At 43.3% G+C, this 21,300-nt stretch overlaps 1 protein-coding gene across 11 annotated transcripts in view; it reads left to right on the top strand.

Moving 5' to 3' along the window:
• LOC139458423 (rho GTPase-activating protein 32-like) overlaps positions 1-21,300 on the top strand; it is a 178,535-nt gene that overhangs the window by 59,357 nt on the left and 97,878 nt on the right. The window contains exon 1 of one of the 11 annotated variants that reach the window (XM_071239853.1): positions 20,909-21,029. The exons of the other annotated variants lie outside the window; for them this stretch is intronic. The gene's annotated coding sequence lies outside the window, so the exon portion shown is untranslated. Of the gene's footprint in view, positions 1-20,908; positions 21,030-21,300 lie in introns of those variants that run through there. 11 annotated transcript variants of the gene reach the window in all.

The following is a 21,300-nucleotide window of genomic DNA, read 5'->3' on the forward strand; positions in this document are numbered from 1 at the left end:
TGTTTGATAGTTGTGTCTTGTTTGTCACAGTAACAGTTTCAGAAAGCAATACAATATATAGCTAGGGGCTGTAATGTCCCGGCACAATATGAATCAATATCACCTTACAGTAGTGGGATACGGAGATGGAGGAGGGTTGGAGGGAGGTCAAGTCCCTGCTGAAGCCAGCTGGGGTCAGCGTCCTCAGCTTCTAGACTCAGTCAGTCTCCTTTTCCTTACAAGTCAGCAGATACAGATCCTTCTTCTAACTCGGACTACTGGTGTCTGCCAACACATCATTTCCAATCAGTGTAGTAGGGGACATCCTATTTTCTTAACTGATCACATTTGTTATTACATATGTTGTTAATTGTGGCAGGGCTGGTGGTCCAGTGGGTGATGCAGTCACTCATTGTGGACACAGTATGTTTTTTTTTTTCCCAGTTATGATCCCAGGGCAGAATAGGTCCCAAGTACTCCATGCTTGTCGTAAGAGTTTCCTAATGAGGATGGGTGTATGTCATTATGCAGGTCTACACTGCTGTAATACAAGATGCTGATGTTTTGCAGACACTGGTGTTCTATGTTTGTTATGTGAGCATACATGTACTGTATAAGGCAGGTCTACACTGCTGTGATACAAGATGCTGATGTGTTCAAAATGAAGCATGAAAGTCAAGGGGTCTTTGATTTAACCCTTATGTAAAAAGTTAAAGATATAGGGATCCCTAGATATGTAGACCCAATATCATTCCAACGATGACCCTGTGAAAGCTGTGACAGTGTCACAGGGGCTCTGCCTCTGTGTGGTCTGTCTGAGAGTTGATGCAGCTGCTGCTGGTGCACAAACTGATCTTCACCTGGCTTCTGTGTAATTGGGGTCAGTTGTAGTATTTATTTTGTTAAGGGAAGATCTTCCCAAGGACCCGTTAATATGTGAGTGTGCATGTGTAAGGAGTGGGAAGCATGGCAGTGCTTCTTTAGATGGCAGTTTCACAGTCGAAAAAGACAAATATCAGTTTCCTCTTTCACAACTTCAGCTTTGATTTGACATCAAAGGTGATATTCAGGTGATATGACATCCTTACTGTTCCTGGCACAGGGGTCATATGACATCCTTGCTGTTCCTGGCACAGGGTCATATGACATCCTTGCTGTTCCTGGCACAGGGGTGATGTGACATCCTTACTGTTCCTGGCACAGGTGTGATATGACATCCTTCCTGTTCCTGGCACAGGTGTGATATGACATCCTTGCTGTTCCTGCCACAGGGGTGATATGACATTCTTACTGTTCCTGGCACAGGGTCATATGACATCCTTGCTGTTCCTGGCACAGGGGTGATGTGACATCCTTACTGTTCCTGGCACAGGGGTCATATGACATCCTTGCTGTTCTTGGCACAGGGTCATATGACAACCTTGCTGTTCCTGGCACAGGGGTGATATGACATCCTTACTGTTCCTGGCACAGGGGTGATATGACATCCTTGCTGTTCCTGGCACAGGGGTTCTATGACATCCTTGCTGTTCCTGGCACAGGGGTGATATGACATCCTTGCTGTTCCTGGCACAGGGGTTCTATGACATCCTTACTGTTCCTGGCACAGGGGTGATATGACATCCTTGCTGTTCCTGGCACAGGGTGATATGACATCCTTGCTGTTCCTGGCACAGGGTGATATGACATCCTTACTGTTCCTGGCACACGGGTGATGTGACATCCTTGCTGTTCCTGCCACAGGGGTGATATGACATCCTTACTGTTCCTGGCACACGGGTGATGTGACATCCTTGCTGTTCCTGCCACAGGGGTGATATGACATCCTTACTGTTCCTGGCACACGGGTGATGTGACATCCTTGCTGTTCCTGCCACAGGGGTGATATGACATCCTTACTGTTCCTGGCACACGGGTGATATGACATCCTTGCTGTTCCTGCCACAGGGGTGATATGACATCCTTACTGTTCCTGGCAGAGGGTGATGTTACATCCTTACTGTTCCTGGCACAGGGTCATATGACATCCTTGCTGATCCTGCCACAGGGGTGATATGACATCCTTACTGTTCCTGGCACAGGGTGATATGCCATCCTTACTGTTCCTGGCACAGGGTCATATGACATCCTTGCTATTCCTGCCACAGGGGTGATATGACATCCTTACTGTTCCTGCCACAGGGGTGATATGACATCCTTACTGTTCCTGGCACAGCGTGATATGACATCCTTACTGTTCCTGGCACAGGGGTGATATGACATCCTTGCTGTTCCTGGCACAGGGGTCATATGACATCCTTACTGTTCCTGGCACAGGGGTGATATGACATCCTTACTGTTCCTGGCACAGGGGTGATATGACATCCTTACTGTTCCTGCCACAGGGTGATGTGACATCCTTACTGTCCCTGGCACAGGGTGATGTGACATCCTCGCTGTTCCTGGCATTGGAGTGATATGACATCCTTACTGTTCCTGGCACAGGGGTGATATGACATCCTTACTGTTCCTGGCACAGGGTGATGTGACATCCTCGCTGTTCCTGGCATTGGAGTGATATAATATAACAGCATGAATAATGTAGAAGCCCTCACTGACACCTCGGCAGCCAACAGTTCGCAAGAGTTGCTGTGTATTGATCCACAACCCTCTCAATGAAAGCAGTTGTGTAATAGGGCATCTTTGGATGCTTTTTTGATTGGCCTTTGTCAGGCATCTGTGAGGCTGAACCATCGCCTGATTCTCCACTCCACAAAGGGATAGTATTGATTCGGGGAGATTTTCAGGTAAAACTATGGATTTTGTGCAGCTTTGTTGCAGCACATATTTAATTTCTCCAATTATAACTTGATAGTTTCAGGCTGTTAATGTCTGTTTGGTTGTGTGTTCACTGTGACACCATGGAGAGTCTTAGTTTTATGTGGTTACATGGCACAGTGCAACATGCTGCAATCACAGAAAACACCAGGTGATGGAACAAAGGGGTGGATATTACAGGGTATGATTAATCACATGAGGTAAGAGGTATTTCAGATACAATTTATATTTCAGTCAAATTTCCTAATTGCAGATTCAAAAATATACATATCTAAAATTAAAGGAATTTGATTTTGTGACGATTTTAATCTTTTTTGTTTTGATTTGAAGGTTGTATTTGTATTGGTTTATTGTAGGATTTTGGAAATGATAAGTGTAAAGTTTTGTGAGATTAATGTTCACTTATAACCAATGGTTGAAGAGTTGGCTCAGCGAAGGTTGGAAAGTACAGTGTCCCACTGCCTTACTTATAACACTGGTTTTGCATGGCTACTGGGCTTAGTGGAATGTATAGTACACTTTTATTATTATCCTAGAAGAAATAGTCCTGTATTAACAAAGTCTCAACCAGTAGCAGACCCACATGAATCAGCTTCTACGTAATTCTTGCTATCCCTTCATGTCACTGTGATGACTGTTAACTGGCAATAAGTTTATTCATCATTATACACCAGGCTATAACACCCGTAACGTTTGCATCCTACTCATGCAATAAAACATGTTCCCATGCCAAGAAATGCAGAGTGTCTTTCGGCAATACGGAAGAATGCCATAGTGCAGAGATTCATGCACTGGGGGAGATTGTGCTGGGCGGGTGTACTAAATGAGATCTGCAGTGATGGGGCATGTTGTACAGAAATGTCCTTGCTATATTTGTTAACAGAATTATTACAGTGTGTCACAAGATTCTTCTGTTGGGAACTTTTTTTCATTGTGCTAACACCTGTTGGTCTTGAAAGGAAAATGTAGTGTGTTTAACAGGAATAGTAGTGTTCATATTTCAGAACTGTACAGGGATTCCAAGGGAGCTCAGGTCAGTGAAGTAACTGATGTTTGTAGTGACAGCAGACTGATGGCTGCTTGTGTCAGGGTACTGTGACTGGGTCTCTAGTGAGTTTCCAAGATTTGCCGTAGGATTGACTTGCATGCACCTTCTGCATTGGGTAGTCACAATGTGGGACCTGGCTGATTGTGTCAGGGTACCGTGACTTGGTCTCTGGTGAGTTTCCAAGATTTGCCGTAGGATTGACTTGCATGCACCTTCTGCATTGGGTAGTCACAATGTGGGACCTGGCTGATTGTGTCAGGGTACCGTGACGTGGTCTCTGGTGAGTTTCCAAGATTTGCCGTAGGATTGACTTGCATGCACCTTCTGCATTGGGTAGTCACAATGTGGGACCTGGATGATTGTGTCAGGGTACCATGACTTGGTCTCTAGTGAGTTGCCAAGATTTGCCGTAGGATTGACTTGCATGCACCTTCTGCATTGGGTAGTCACAATGTGGGACCTGGCTGATTGTGTCAGGGTACCGTGACTTGGTCTCTAGTGAGTTTCCAAGATTTGCCATCATGTCGGCATTGGGTGGTTCCAGTGTGCTACCTGAGTGGCAGGGTGCCGTGATAGTGAGGATCATTGATCAGGCCCTGAGCTCTGGTATAGAATGCCTGGTTCAGCCACAAGTATGATGATCTGGAAAGCCAACTTATTTTCTCCCCTCACTTCTCTCAACTGAGCAGTGGACTAACTGATTTATCTCAAGGATTAAAGCAGTACTCATTCATAACACTTGAATGGTCAGTGAATCATTAGGCAAATGCGGAATATTTGGTGTCAGAAGTCAAAGAATCCTTAGGCAAATATTGAATAGTTTGTGTCTGAGATAGTGAAATATAAGGAAATATTGAATAGTTGCTGTCAGAAGTCAGTGAAATATAGGGAAATATTGAATAGTTGGTGTCTGAGACAGTGAATCATTAGGCAAATATGTCATCTGTGACCTAACCATAATTAACCGGTAGCTGAATATGTGTCAAACAAATAGCATGATCGGCCATGAAAAAGTCAGTGCTTGTATTGTGAAGGTATCGCACCTGACAGGTGTCAGTCATCACAGTGTATGTTGATGTACTTTAACATAGGGTAACCTCCAGGTGGTGACAGCTGAGATGTCAGCAGGTGCCCTCCTATTGCCATAACAACACCACTGACAGTAGGAGAGCTTGATGAGGCTTTCATAGCCTTGACGGAGGCAGGACTATTACCAAATATGTCCTGTTAGGTTGCATAAAGTCTCACACCGGCCACAGCCTTTTTACTTCAATAACAACAACAGCATATTATGGTGGAAAACACCAGTGTGAAACACTAACCCTGTTGACTGAAGCTCTGCAACTACCAAGGGGAGATAACCTTGAGGAAAGTCACCTCCAAGAGTGAGAAATCTGAATCAACTAAATCAGCATTAAATATTTGTCCTTTGGGTATCTGTGAATGTGAAATAGGCCAGGTATTGTAAGAACCATCTGTAGTAAAGGCAGTAATAACATTATTGCAGAGAAATGATATTTTGTTTGTGTGAGTGTGACAAGTGGTGTATATCCTTCCCCTTCTTCTCTCACGCTGCAACATGCTACAGAGGGTGCTGGCTCCATCCCCGTGTTGATGTACAGATGTGCAGGTGTTGATATCAGCCAGGTAGATACAGTGCTGTATTCCATACCAGGTGCCTTGGCTGCAGCGCTGGGGAGTTATTGTTGTGTATCACCTGACACAGATCTTTCTGATGTCTGTTGATAGACTGATTGTATTCCATGGGTGAAGGAGAGGCTGATGTGCTGCTCCTGGGGAAGAGCTTCCACCTGATGCAGACAGACGACTTAACCTGACACATCAGGAGCACCGGATATCCCTTGCTTGTTTCAGTCTAGCAAGCATGATTGTTTGGACATTAGCAATTGCTCGAATTTCGACATGTAGCAGCGTTAGAAACTAACAATTTTAGACCACTGGTTCTAATAATGATAACATATAGCAAAACCCTTGAAAGTGGCAAATTTCTAGTCCTTATGAAACATTAAGTATTGTGTAGTTTGGCAAGGACTATAGGACTAGTGCCAATTTCTAATGCTGCAAATATTTCTCATGTGATAACGCCGTGATATGACTGGAATAATGTTAAAAGCGGCGTTAAACCCAACTCACTCACTCTCATGTGATATGCAGTACGTAACAGCTAATATAAATACCTTAAAAAGAGCATATTTCTGCTAGTCCTTATGATACCTTAACTATTGGGCAGTTTGGCAAGGACTATTAGGACTAGTGCCAATTTCTATGTAGAAATTTCTGTGTAGCCAGTGAAAAAATACAACACACCCAAAGAACTGATAATTTTATGTAAATTTTTTATGTACTTCTTCAGCATAAGAAATTGGTACTAGTCCTGTAGTCCTTGTGAAACTGCCCAATAGTTAAGGTGTCATAAGGATGAGTATAAAATTGCCAGTTTTGGGGTTTGATATATGTTATCATTATAAGAACTAGTGGACTGAAACTGTTAGTTTTAGACATTGCTTCTTTGTACATTGTCTGTTGAATGTTTTTGGTGCTTTGAAATTTTTTTCAAAATCTTATTTGTCTTTGCTGTTGTTTTGTGCTATGCTGAAAAATGTTTGCGAAATTTTATGTACCGCAGTAGCTCTCAACAGGATTAAAAAATGCAAATATTGGAGTGGAATGTTGAATGTATTTCCAGTGTTATAATCCCCCCACTCACCTGGAGTAAGTTGTTTATTGTGCTAGGGATATAGTTGCTTATCCTTGCTGCCAACATCAGCAGCGGGATCTATTGTTCCGTATCACATGGCATGAAGATGTTTCTTATCTTAACTGATTGTCTGGAGGAGCCAACTTCAGAGAGTTAACACTTCTCTTTTAAGGATGATGAAGATGTGTTGGGTACAGTTAGAGGAAACCTGAGTATCTGGGGCCAGGAATCATGACTTGTTGAAGGTGACGACTTGGTACCAATCGTGCATGCATATAGGGTTGAGGGATATTTGATGTTTAGTCAGATGAGACATTGTTCAGATCAGAACAATATTTTTGAAACTTTAGGGTTTCATGTATTGCTGAAAAATTAAACAACCCACTCACTCAGTCACTCATGCATGCACCTATGCACATAGGTTGCTGTTTTCTTCCATTATTGGAAGACTGCGAGGTTTGGTGAGTCACTCCATATTGAAGGAACATCTCTGGCGAACTTTATACAGATTCTTGTCCTGGCCATCTTGCACAAAGCAATCTTTGCTCTAGGACTATCATCTTCCCGAGTCAGGGGGTGGTCGGCAGACTAAGTGGTTAAAGCGTTCTCTCGTCACGCTGAAGACCCGAGTTTGATTCCCGGGTACAATGTGTGGAGCAGATTTCTGGTGTCCCCTGCCGTGATATTGCTGACATATTGTTAAAAGCGGTGTAAAACCATACTTTCACTCACTCACTCACTCACTCACTCACTCACTCACTCACTCACTCACTCACTCACTCTGACATTATTCTGATTAATATTTGTTTGCCTTTAAATACATATGAATGAGTCACCATTATGACAAGGCTGATGTTGAGATCTTTGAATTTTAAAGGATCTTCAGATGTGAACCAATGGCAGTCTTTTTAGTTGCAGTATGTTTGAGCTGGTGTATCCCTGGTGAGAGATCAGTTGTACATCTGTGCACCTTACGCTGTGAACACACGTTACTCGTAAACTCCCTGCATTTGTTTACCAGCAACATTGCTGTTATTCTGACTGCAAAAAAATGTCAAAATTGTTATTTAAGAACAACAGTTTGAGGTAGTTTTGAACTTTGCTTTTTTGTCGCAGCATAAAAACTGTCCTAACGATGCTCCTGTCTGTTAGGTTTTCTTGCCACGTTTCCCCTGTTGACGGAACCTGCACTTCTCAGTGCACACTGAAAACAGTAACTTGCAGCACCAGCAATGTCTCAGGCATGTTGCATTGTCACGGAAAACTCATTTGTTGGAGTCCCTTTTTCTCCTGCTTCCTGCATCCAACTGTTAAAGTTTAAGTGAGGAAGTAATTAAACATAGGAATACGGCATGGGAAAGTAGAATAAGATGTCAATCAAATGGCCTACACTGTGATGCATAGGTTTGAGAGTAATCTCCCCTTTTTCGACCAGCAAACTGACTAATTTGATTTTCAGTTACAATTGCGAAATTTCCATGTCTGTACTGAGTATTGATACCTCATATCACACAAATAGGGTGTCATTCCTCGATGGATTTAAAACAATAAAGGGATAGTTAAGGGTTCGGATCAGCAGTCAAATCACATCAGTATAAATTCTTGAAACTTGAAACGTGTTGTGTCAATTGTATGGCAAACTGATGTCCATCCATCCACAGAGTTCAGGGTCAGAAACTAATTATTGTTTACACTAGTCAGCAGAAATGATCTGCTACAGAGAACCATCTACCAAATAGAAGAAGTGGCAATCCTCAAGGAACTTTTAATAGTCCTTCCTGATCTTCATGTCGCCATGCTTGCTGTAAAAGCAGACTATGCTGATCGTAAGAGGCGGCTAATGGGATCGGGTGGTCAGGCTTGCTGAAGCTTGAAGCATGTCATCGATCCCAACTGCGTAGATCGATGCTGATGTTGTCAATCACTGGATTGTCTGGTCGAGACTCGATTATTTACAGACCGCCGTCATACAGCTGGAATATTGCGAGTGCGGTGTTAAATAAATCCTGAACTTCACTGTCTTGATCTAGCAGACTTATGTTAATTGCGAACCTGCGGATAATGTTTGAGGTCAGTTGTGCTTTCATCAGTATCTCTAATATCCTTTAAGTTATTGTTTGAGGTCAGGTGTACAGCAAATATTCTTATGAACTGTTCCACTGACTGAGCATTATAGTTACACCTGCCTCTGTGTGTGTGTGTGTGTGTGTGTCTGTGTGTGTGTGTGTGTGTGTGTGTGTGTGTGTGTGTGTGTGTGTGTGTGTGTGTGTGTGTGTGTGTGTGTGTGTCTGTGTGTGTGTGTCTGTGTGTGTGTGTGTGTGTGTGTGTGTGTGTCTGTCTGTCTGTCTGTCTGTCTGTGTGTGTGTCTGTGTGTGTGTGTCTGTCTGTGTGTGTGTGTGTGTCTGTGTCTGTGTCACCTGCTAACATGGCCTCCAGCACTGGACATGAGACATACTCTTTCACCTGTACAGGGCTATCATCTTTGTGGAATGTCAGGGCATACAGACTGTATTGTGCTGGGAAATTAGGTGATTTTCTGCATACCTCTCTGTGAATGGAAGATGATATGTTTGGGAAACATTGTAGACGACTGACTGTCCTGACTGAAATGTCCTGGTAATCGTAGGTCTAGCAGCGTGGGCATGGATGTAATTGCTGTTTCACAGGGGTGGGTAGCCTGTGGCTTAGGTCAACTATAGTATAACCTCTGTATACTCTGCTCAGTGATCATATGTCCCGACATGGTGATCAATTTCACGGGGGACTATATCAATAGACTGTACCTTGTAAGTGGAACTGGGAAGGTGAAAGGGGACAGTTTCTTCTAATTGGCTTTGATAGGGGAACAATGTGGCTAATGTTCCAAAACTTTCTTTGAAGTCTTGCCTCCTTTCACTGTCAGCTCAGATCTGCAAATCATTGCTTGGAATCCAAGACCTGAGTATTGTCCTAAATCTTTCAGCATCATTGTGTTGGTGCTCAAGGGGGGTTATGGTTATGCATTATGGTGTATTTCTGCAATGACAAAATGAACTACTTTTACTTTGGTAAATCGGGGCGGTCGGCTAGCCTAGTGGTTAAAGCGTTCGCTCGTCACGCCGAAGACCCGGGTTCGATTCCCGACATGGGTACAATGTGTGAAGCCCATTTCTGGTGTCCCCCGCCATGATATTGCTGGAATATTGCTAAAAAGTGGCGTAAAACCATACTCACTCACTCACTCACTTTGGTAAATCACTGAATATAGAGATTCAAATTCAGAATAAGAGTTGGCCAGCTGTGAATTGTAACTATGGATATCAAGGAAGGCAGGGGCATGCAACAACTTCCACTGAGACAAATGACAGACTATTGACATTGGAAGTTCAGTGTTATTGGCATTAACAACACTGCAAGGGTATAAATGTCATATTGCCCTGCCACTCACTATATTTACCTATGCATCCAGTCTGATGTTGGGACACAATATTATATCGCCTTACAATATGCTTGTACAGCAATTACAGTGCTAGTCAAAATGTCGGCTAAAGTTCACAGTTGAAAACCAGCATAATGTGTGAATTAGCCTTGTTTAAGACCCCCATCTGTGCTAATCCTGGTTAAGGGAGTATTGTTTGACAAAGGGTAAACAGTGATTATACAGGCTATGAACTTCAAGAATGTCATGTCCGTGTTGGTAACACAGACGACAGTGACAGTCAGCATGCTTACCACTGCTCTGTTTGCTCATATACAGACAACATATGCCACAACAGGTCTTGTTGTGGTGTTGTATGATAAACATTGAGCATCATCACACTTAACACTGCTTCCTTTGCTCAGATGAGCAACCAATGTCAGGCCATGTTTTGATGTGGTATTGGTGATTATGGACTTTCCAAATGTTGAGTATTTCTACATAAAGAAAGGTGCGGTCGGGTAGCCTAGTGGTTACAATGTTTGCTCGTCACACCAAAGACCCGGGTTTGATTCCCGACATGGGTACAATGTGTGAAGCCCCTTTTTGGTGTCCCCCGCCGTGATATTGCTGGAATATTGCTAAAAGCCACATGAAACCATTCTCACTCACTCACTCACTCACTCACTCACTCACTCACTCACTCACTCACTCCCTTTACCATGCTGTTGTTTATGCCTAGTTTTCTGATAGCAATTATGATGTTGACACTCATACAAGTTCCACAGTTCAGATTGGTCCAAGACACTGTAATTTGTGACCTGGTTAGCACTGAGAAATTACTTTAATGTTAAAAGAAGCCAAATCTGAAATCATGAATACTACGTTTGAGGGATGTAAGGTAATGCTAGCCTGCTGTACTGGCCCAAGTTAGTTTTTCTGATGTCAAAGGTATTTGGGGGCCAAGTATGACTTTAAGCTGTTGAGAGGGTGTCGTTACATGCTATCAATGTTCAGGCCCAATCCAAGTTCCAAACTATAGAATACTGAAGGATATTTCCTTAAATTTGAAGTTAGTTGAACTTAGAGGGTCACTCTTGATCGGTTTAGACTTGTGAAGATCCGGGGTAGAATAGGTCTTTAGCAACCCATTCGTGACGTAAAAGGCAACTATGCTTGTTGTAAGAGGCGAGTCCTGAGTCCCGTGAAGATTCTGAGTTACAATTTGCCTTCATCAACCCATGCTTGTCATAAGATCGGGTGGTTAGGCTTGCAGACTTTGGTTGTTGCATGTCATCGTATTCCAATTGCGTGGATCAATGCACATGTCAATCACTGGATTGTCTGGTCCAGACTAGATTATTTACAGATCATCGTCATATAGCTGGAATATTGCTGAGTGCGGTGTTAAACAATGAACAAACAACCTTGATCGGTTTACCATCAAAATGTACCGTGGGTTACAAGTTTTATCATTTTCTCAGAGCAATAATCACCTCCTCCTTTAAACGAGTTTATAAACGAACCCAGGAGTTGAACCAGACAGAAGGTGTTTTTTTGTCAAGGTATCAATTTAGCTGACTAATTGTGGAATTAGTTGCCCCTGCCAGGCATGGTTCCAAGTACATGATACGGCCCTGTAATCACTGGTGGGGAATACGCTGTATAACATATGCTTTCCTCCAGGGTTGCCAGAGATAAAAGGATGAGGTCTGACACACTCCATTATTTCTGGCTTGTGTTGGAGGTCACTCTGAGCAACCTATGGTAATAACAGAAGTATAGCACGCCAAGATGCTGGAATGTGATTGGGTGAAGCCCCTGATGCCAGTTCTGTGTGTATGGTTAGATACATGGATTGTTAAACTGGTGCCTATTATCTTGTTTTCTGTATTTTGGAGGATGATATGTACACAGAGTAGGAGACATTCCAGCCTGAAGAGACCTCTCTTAAATTTTGTGTGGTATGTTAGCTGGTAATAAAGAGAAGTGTCCACATTTTTGTGTCAGCACAGTGGTAATTCATGTATATTGTGGCTGAACCTTCCGGTTGTTTGTTGTTTAACGCCCCACTCAGCAATATTCCAGCTATATGACAGCGGTCTGTAAATAATCGAGTCTGGACCAGACAAGCCTGTCAACAACATCATGAGCATCGATCTACCCCAATAGGATACGATGAAATGCATCAACCAAGTCAGTGAGCCTGACCACCTGATCCCGTTATTCCCCTCTTACTACAAGCATAAACTGCTGGAGACCTGTTGTAACATGTGCTTTTGGTATGACGCACCCTGCTGATAGTCCGAAATGTTTGTTGACATTTTGATCTCATGACAGATACCGCATAAGTTTGAGTGACTCTCTTTTTGTGTTCAACGTAATCGGATACGTAACATTTACTTTTGAGGCTTAAGCAGTATTGACAGATTATTTCCTATCTGTTCAGTGAGTGGTGTATCCTGTCAAGGGATCCTTTTATAACAGAGATTCTAACTGTACTTGCCATCACCCCTGAGTCAGTTTTTCTAAAATCACAGTTATCCTCAGGGCTAGAAGTTCAACTTTTAAGTTAGTTTGTTTGTTCTTCATCGCTGCATTCAGCAATATTTCAACTATATGATGGTGGTCTGTAAATAATCGAATCTGGACCAGACAATCCAGTGATTGATATTATGAGGATTGATTTACACAATTGGGATACGATGACATGCATCAACCAAATCAGCAAGCATGACCACCCGATCCTGTTGGTCGTCTCTTATGACAAGCATGGGCTGCTGAAGGCAAATTCTAACCCAGGTATCTTCATGGTACTCAGGTTTCAAGAGGGTGTTCTCTTATAGTATCACTGTTAATTTAATCTGCTTAATTTGCTTGCAGGATATCTCATTAAGGAGCCAGGATTATAATACCTCAAGGGTTCTAGAATGACAGAAATTTGTTTAGCATTAGGAAGAACTAAGATCTACACCACACACTCACTAACCCCACACTCCACACTCCTACCACCACCCACTCTCCCACCCACCACTCACCATATAGCACCCACTCACCTCACTCACCAGCAGTGTGGAGTATTTTTTTTTCCAATTCAATCAGATATATTCAGACGTATATATTATATTGTTGTCCTAATGAAGATTATTGAAACGGTTTTTAAAAACTTACACGTCAATTTCATGAAGTTAACTCTTTTATGGAAGAGGTAAACGTGCAGTTCTGGATTTTTCACATACCTTCACCGAAAGCGAGTTGGAGGGCAATTTCTATTTACAGTGTAGTTGACAGTAGTGACCCTGTGTGTGATTTATGGCTGTGTAACTGGACATGCCAGGTGGGCAGTAAACACTACAGGTCAACAGGGAAACACGGAACAGGTGCCCCAAGCTTATCCAGGCCCAGTCAAGGGCAGATAACTCATCCCTTCCTGTTGTCTCTCAGGAAGATGAGTACCGTATTTTCTTGAGTATAGTGCGCACTTTTTTTCGAAAAAACACAGCTGTGTAGAAGGGGGTGCGCATTATACACGAATTATGAGTTTGGATGGTTTTTTTCCCCCATGGAAAGACATTACCGTGAGCACGAAACAGCGGAAATACCATGTCAACAAATCCATACTGAAGTACGCAAAATAATTATTTAATTACACTGTCTGTCTATAAAAAGTGTTCTTTGTATTTCTGGACTTATGTTTGTAACTTACTTTATTAATTTTATTCAAAATTCCTTATAATATTGTTTTTATTAATTTCGGCGAAATCGTGTGTGAAGCGATCGGAAGATCGCACAACTCACCGTTATTAACAGCAACCACGGTCAGAATACCGCTATTGACGCCTTGAAACGAACTTTAGTTGACAGAGAATGGATACATATATCATAAATGACATACTTTGACTCGTTAAAAGTCATATTTGTTTTTGTTTGACGATTCTATGTCAACATGAAATTCTCGCGCTCACGTGATCCCGTGCGCGTGAGCCTTGACGGTGACTGGTCAGACATGTTCCATGTAAAAAATAATACCCGGGAATAGCGATCAGCTGCTTCGCTTAGGGTTATTATTATTTTAAATATGTTTAGTAAAGGCTGCATTTAATTAAGAAAATAATGGAATATATTATTCCTGATAAATAAAATAGTTTCAGATACAATTGTTGCCGATCCTTGCATTAAAAATTAAATAAAGTTATATCACTGGGTGTGTCTTGACCAAATCACCGGTCGATTCCAAGAAAACGTGTGTACAGCTGATTGCTGTTTCCGGCTTAGTTTACGAGAAAATACACAAGGTAATCTTAATCCCTAGATATAAAACAATGCCTAGCAGAACAATCAATACTATTTAAACGGTAAATAAACATGTCTGGTGATTTTTTATCTCAAATTTCGAATTTGTACTGACGAAGTTTCTCAGCACCCGTTCGTTTGCCGGACTTCGCTGAAAGGGTACGGTGTAAATTTTTTCTGCGCATAATATTCAAATTTCTTTTTTTCCAAAATATTGAACCCGCTAGAGGGGGGTGCGCATTATACATGGGTGCGCACTATACTCAAGAAAATACGGTACTTGACTGTGCAGTGTACCAACCCTTACAAACATTGGTCAGTCAATAACCTGTGTACTTGACTGTGCAGTGTACCAACCCTTACAAACATTGGTCAGTCAATAACCTGTGCACTTGACTGTGCGGTGCACCAACCCTTACAAACATTGGTCAGTCAATAACCTGTGTACTTGACTGTGCATTGTACCATCCCTTACAAACATTGGTCAGTAGATAACCTGTGTACTTGACTGTGCATTGTACCAACCCTTACAAACATTGGTCAGTCAATAACCTGTGTACTTGGCTGTGCGGTGTACCAACCCTTACAAACATTGGTCAGTCAATAACCTGTGTACTTGACTGTGCAGTGTACCAACCCTTACAAACATTGGTCAGTCAATAACCTGTGTACTTGACTGTGCGGTGTACCAACCCTTACAAACATTGGTCAGTCAATAACCTGTGTACTTGACTGCATTGTACCAACCCTTACAAACATTGGTCAGTCGATAACCTGTTTACTTGACTGTGCGGTGTACCAACCCTTACAAACATTGGTCAGTCGATAACCTGTGTACTTGACTGTGCGGTGTACCAACCCTTACAAACATTGGTCAGTCAATAACCTGTGTACTTGACTGTGCAGTGTACCAAAACTTACAAACATTGGTCAGTCGATAACCTGTGTACTTGACTGTGCAGTGTACCAACCCTTACAAACATTGGTCAGTCGATAACCTGTGTACTTGACTGTGCGGTGTACCAACCCTTACAAACATTGGTCAGTCAATAACCTGTGTACTTGACTGTGCAGTGTACCAACCCTTACAAACATTGGTCAGTCGATAACCTGTGTACTTGACTGTGCGGTGTACCAACCCTTACAAACATTGGTCAGTCAATAACCTGTGTACTTGACTGTGCGGTGTACCAACCCTTACAAACATTGGTCAGTCAATAACCTGTGCACTTAGTGATTACTTCTGGAGTGAGAAGCAAGTTATTGTTTTTGAAGTATTTTGAGATTAATAATAATTTTTCTATACAGAAACAGAACATAATTTTTAACTTAAGTTTAAAAAGTAGATAATGCTTTGATGGTTGACATTCTAAGTTTTGAAATTAGAAACTTCATTTCTGAGTTCAATCATGTTGTTTCTCAGATCATTTCAATGTCTTCGCAGTTTGCAACTCTCATGTTTGCAAATCAGCGGTATCGTAGAAACTAACAGCTTTTGACTACCGGTCCTTATAATGAGAACATGTAGCAAAACTCTTGAAAGTGGCAAATTTCTAGTCCTTATGAAACATTAACTATTGGGTAGTTTGGCAAGGACTATAGGACTAGTGCCAATTTCTAATGCTGCAAATATTTCTCATGTGATATGCAGTACGTAACAGCTAATATAAATATCTTCCTTCCATTGTCATCAGTTCAGATCCGTGTGCACTGAACAATACCTTGCTTATCATACGGAGTACCTCTTGTCTAGTGTGAGAGTCAGATCAAAGTGAAAGTGGCCTGGATATTGTGTGCGGAATCCGGCATTATCTGACAGCACAGTGAGAGGCATGTCAGGGGCTTTCAGGCTGTCGGTGTAAGACAGAGGAACCTCCTGACCTTCACTGAGGGCTTGAATAGCACAGGCTACAGGTGCGGTACAGAGTGGGATGTTAAGGGGTAGGGTGGTGATAAGTCCCTCATACAGACCCTGAAACAAATGTATCCAATATAGCCCGTGCAAGTCTACAATGTTTGGCAAGTCTAGATTACTGCAGTATCTGAAAATGAAGAAAGTCTCTGGGCTCCTTTTTATTTTATTTTAGAACTATAATTTAGCTGTTTTTTCTGTAAAATATGTTCATTTCAGGGATTAGATGTTAGTCTAGGTGTTGACTTGCACAAGTCGCTAAGGCAGTAATTATTAGTTTAGATCATAAGTTCTAGATTATGTAAGTATTAAAAACAAGTTGTCCCTATAAGAGACTGGAGTCCTTCCTGTCAACATATCTAGCCTATTTGGGGGATAGAATTACTACACATCCATGGACTTTTCTTTCAGTACAGCCTTAGGGCAATTCTGGGTCTAGGCCTAAAGCATGTTAGGTATATGAGTGTGGTGACTCTTGGTGTGTGATATGGGGTGGGATGTAATAGTGTGAGATGTTTGTGTGTTTTCCCATCAGACGACAGGGAGACTGTCAGCAGGTATATAATGTCAGTGTGTTAGATATTGGTGTGTGATATGGGGTGGGATTGTTACAGTGTGGGGATTGCTACAGTGTGAGGTGTTGAGTGAAGACTGTGACTCAGTCACCAGGTTTGTTGGCTAATTGAGCACTGTCAGCAAGGGGTAGTGGTACTGCATGTGTTCCCCAGTATGGAACCATCCTGTAGTGTGTCCTGATTGCCTCCTTGTACACCCACACCAGCTACTGGTCACTGGATAATCACCCCCTCCTCACCTCACCCTTACCCCCTCCTCACTTCACCCTTACCCCCTCCTCACCTAACCCTTACCCCCTCCTCACCTAACCCTTACCCCCTCCTCACCTCACCCTTACCCCCTCCTCACCTAACCCTTACCCCCTCCTCACCTAACCCTTACCCCCTCCTTACCTAACCCTTACCCCCTCCTTACCTAACCCTTACCCCCTCCTCACCTAACCCTTACCCCCTCCTCACCTAACCCTTACCCCCTCCTTACCTAACCCTTACCCCCTCCTCACCTAACCCTTACCCCCTCCTTACCTAACCCTTACCCCCTCCTTACCTAACCCTTACCCCCTCCTTACCTAACCCTTACCCCCTCCTTACCTAACCCTTACCCCCTCCTCACCTAACCCTTACCCCCTCCTTACCTAACCCTTACCCCCTCCTTACCTAACCCTTACCCCCTCCTTACCTAACCCTTACCCTCTTGTCACCTCGCTGTAACCCCCTTGTCACCTCTCCGTCTCCCCCTCATCACCTCGCTGTCACCCGTCTTAGTTCCCTTGTTCCACACACAGCTGGCCGTTACTGACTCATCACCTCACCATCTCCCCCTCGTCACCTCGCTGTAACCCCCTTGTCACCTTACCATCTCCCCCTCGTCACCTCGCTGTAACCCCCTTGTCACCTCACCATCTCCCCCTCGTCACCTCGCTGTCACCCGTCTTAGTTCCCTTGTTCCACACACAGCTGGCCGTTACTGACTCATCACCTCACCATCTCCCCCTCGTCACCTCGCTGTAACCCCCTTGTCACCTCACCATCTCCCCCTCATCACCTCGCTGTAACCCCCTTGTCACCTCACCATCTCCCCCTCGTCACCTCGCTGTCACCCGTCTTAGTTCCCTTGTTCCACACACAGCTGGCCGTTACTGACTCATCACCTCACCATCTCCCCCTCGTCACCTCGCTGTAACCCCCTTGTCACCTTACCATCTCCCCCTCGTCACCTCGCTGTAACCCCCTTGTCACCTCACCATCTCCCCCTCGTCACCTCGCTGTCACCCGTCTTAGTTCCCTTGTTCCACATACAGCTGGCCGTTACTGACTCATCACCTCACGTCACCCCCTCGGCACCTCGCTGTCACCCCCTCATCACCTCATGTCTCTCCCTCGTCACCTCACGTCTCCCCCTCGTCACCTCACCGTCACCCCCTCGTCACCTCGCTGTCACCCCCTCGTCACCTCACCGTCACCCCTGTTAACTCCGTGGGCCCCTCACAGAGCTGGCATGTTATGGCTGTAATTAGCAGCTCCACGACACAATGGTGTGAGACATGTGACCCCTGGTGACAGTATCATATTTCCATACATGTGGGGCATTAATAGACCAACATGCCCGGTTTCCGGCCACCACTGTACAAGCATACAATTAACAAGTGCTGCTACACTCACACAGCACTCAATGTGCTCAGTGACTTAGGCTCTATAGCCAAGGAAGGATTTTTGACACATTTGGTGGCATAGCCTTGCTTCTTTATAATGATGCTAATATTGTCCTCTGAGATTAAAGATTCTGTGACATTAAAGTACTACATTATGATGAGGGACCAGTATGCAGGTATCTTCCCTGTACCTTGTGGGGATTAATTCTGGCTGATCAGTTGATTCACACCTCAGCTTTAGAAATTGGCACTAGTCTGTAGTCCTTGCCAAACTGCCCAATAGTTAAGGTATCATAAGGACTAGTAGAAACTTGCCCTTTTAAAGGGTTTTGCTACATGTTATCATCATAAGGACAAGTGGACTAAAAATGTTAGTTTCTACCGCTGCACCTGGAAGTCTTTTCCTGGACAAGTCTCTTACTTACTCAAGTAATAGTCCTTCCCTTCAATAATACTATGAAATGAGGGGCGGTCGAGTAGCCCAGTGGTTTAAGCGTTTGCTCGTGAAGCCGAAGACCCGGGTTCTATTCCCGACATGGGTACAACTTGTGAAGCCCATTTCTGGTGTCCCCCGCCGTGATATTGCTGGAATATTGCTAAAAGCAGCGTTAAACCATACTCACTCACTCACTCACTCACTCACTCACTCACTCACTCACTCACTATATGAAGTGGTAAGCAATATCATATAGATCTGTCATGATGTTGTGAGTCATGGTTCCTTCAATAGGACTGCCAGCAGTATTGGAAGGTAACACTGTAGTCCTCTGAACCATGGTGTTGTCCTGCTGCAGAGTCCGGAGGTGTGGTAGCAGCATGGCATAGGAGTGACTGAGCCCTTTCTTTGGCATGATGTGATGACCTTCACCTTGAAGCAGGAGGAGGTGCCCACAGCATCACTCATGTTTTGGCTTGTAAGGAAAGGAATTAGAAATAATGGGTATTCAGAATTATGGAGCCCTAGGAACACTGATCGTGGATATATTGCTTTTTGTAAGTGTAAGTGACAAATAGGGCCTTGATGCAAATGAAAACAATTACTTGAGATTCTACAAGGAGTTATGATAAAACTGAATACATAACATAAGTAGTCCAAAAATTATCTACCAGACAGTCGGGCTGGTTGAGGGAAATTTTGTGCAGCCCGACAGAAAAGTTACCAGCCACAGGCAGGCGGGCAGGCAGTTATTTCAGACACTGCCTGGTAATGAGTTCAAATTTCAGTAATTGCAACACCTGCCCGACTGTCTTGTTTTAATTATTTTAAACACTGAAGATGAACCCTGGTTGCCGAAGGTCACTTCGTTTCCAAATATAAATGTCGTCCCAGCATGCAGTTTCCTCGTGCTGAGACCGTGGACACACGGTGACCAGACCACCTTCAGAACCTGTTACCCTGATCACATGCTTGCTGGGATATGCATGGTCATCAAACCATAGGTCAGGCTGCTGATGTGAGTTTGAATCCAAGATTCACTCTTCATCATCACTGGTGCGTTTATACCATACCTGTGATCATTGATTTCACCAAACTTCTCTATCACTCAGGACTTTCCTACCACATGAAGCTGCCATGCCAGTGTTAGTCCACTTGTTCTTATAATGATAACATATAGCAACATCCTTATAAAAGGCCAATTTCTACTAGTCCTTATGATACCTCAACTGTTGTGCAGTTTGGCAAGGACTACAGGACTAGTGCCAATTTCTAACACTGTATGCTGTGATATGACTGGAACACAGGTCAAAGCTGCATTAAACCCAACTCACTCACCAACTCACTCACCAAATCACTCACCAAATCACTCACCTACTCACTCACCAAATCACTCACCGACTTCCTTACCCAATTAAATATTGTTTCAAACTGGTCCATATTTTAAGAAGATAATAATCAAAAAAGATAATTATAAATGGAAAAAAAATCAAATTGTTGCCTAAAACAAATAAAAGTTTAAGAACTGGAAAAATATCATCTAAAATGATATCTTGGAAATGTCTAAATTTGTCAAAAAAGCGTTTGTCATGTCAATGTACATTCAGTACAGATGAGACAAAATCTTGTCCATTTGATATGATTGTGTCCATGGAGCTATGTATCAGTGAGCCAATCAGTCAGGTTGTCAATCAGGGTCCCAGGTGGATCTGACTGACGGACTCCACAGCCCGGGGTGGTCCCCCTCAGAACAATAGCATTACCCTCACTCCACAACACTCCTCTCTTCATCCCCCCCCATCACAGCCCAGAATTACACAGGAATGTTCTGTGTTAGTTTTTCATCTTCGTTTGTTTACAAATGAACTCTTGAGATTAGAACGTTAAACTGGTGGGTTGTTGTCGCTGGACCGGTATTTCTGCTGCGAGCCACTGTCAGGGCGCACGTTCGTTGTTTACTCCCTGGTCGCTGACGGAGACGATGTACAGGGTTGTCACTGCATGTCCTGTTAAGATGCAGTGATGTGTTCATCACATACCAGGCCAGGAAATTGTGTCACTACATTGTTGTGGCAGTGTTGCTCGCAGTAGTCAAATTGTCGCTGTCGATGTTGTAGTGTTGCTGAGGATGTTGGAGCAACTATGTTGATGTTGACGTGTCTGGATTATTATACAGGATATTACCAGGCAAGACTTGTCAGGTCGGTGTTTTAGTGTCATCTGTCGTAGCAAGTCAATTGTCTGGTCATAATGTTTTCAGATATGGTAATCTGATACTGTCAGCTGTGTGGGATTTTTCCATCTATTGTATTACTGTATTTTGTACATGCTGACAAACATCTGGCTTAGGAACATGTGTTGCTGCAGGAATTGCAAATACCTAGGACTGCTATGCATTGTCTAAATATACCCACACGTCTTGTATACTGCAAATCTCAAGGCCATGTTGTTTTATACGCTGCGGAATTTGAA

Source organism: Haliotis cracherodii, unplaced genomic scaffold, assembly GCF_022045235.1.
Source record: "Haliotis cracherodii isolate W230 unplaced genomic scaffold, xgHalCrac1.p SCAF_12, whole genome shotgun sequence".
Taxonomy (NCBI): domain Eukaryota; kingdom Metazoa; phylum Mollusca; class Gastropoda; order Lepetellida; family Haliotidae; genus Haliotis; species Haliotis cracherodii.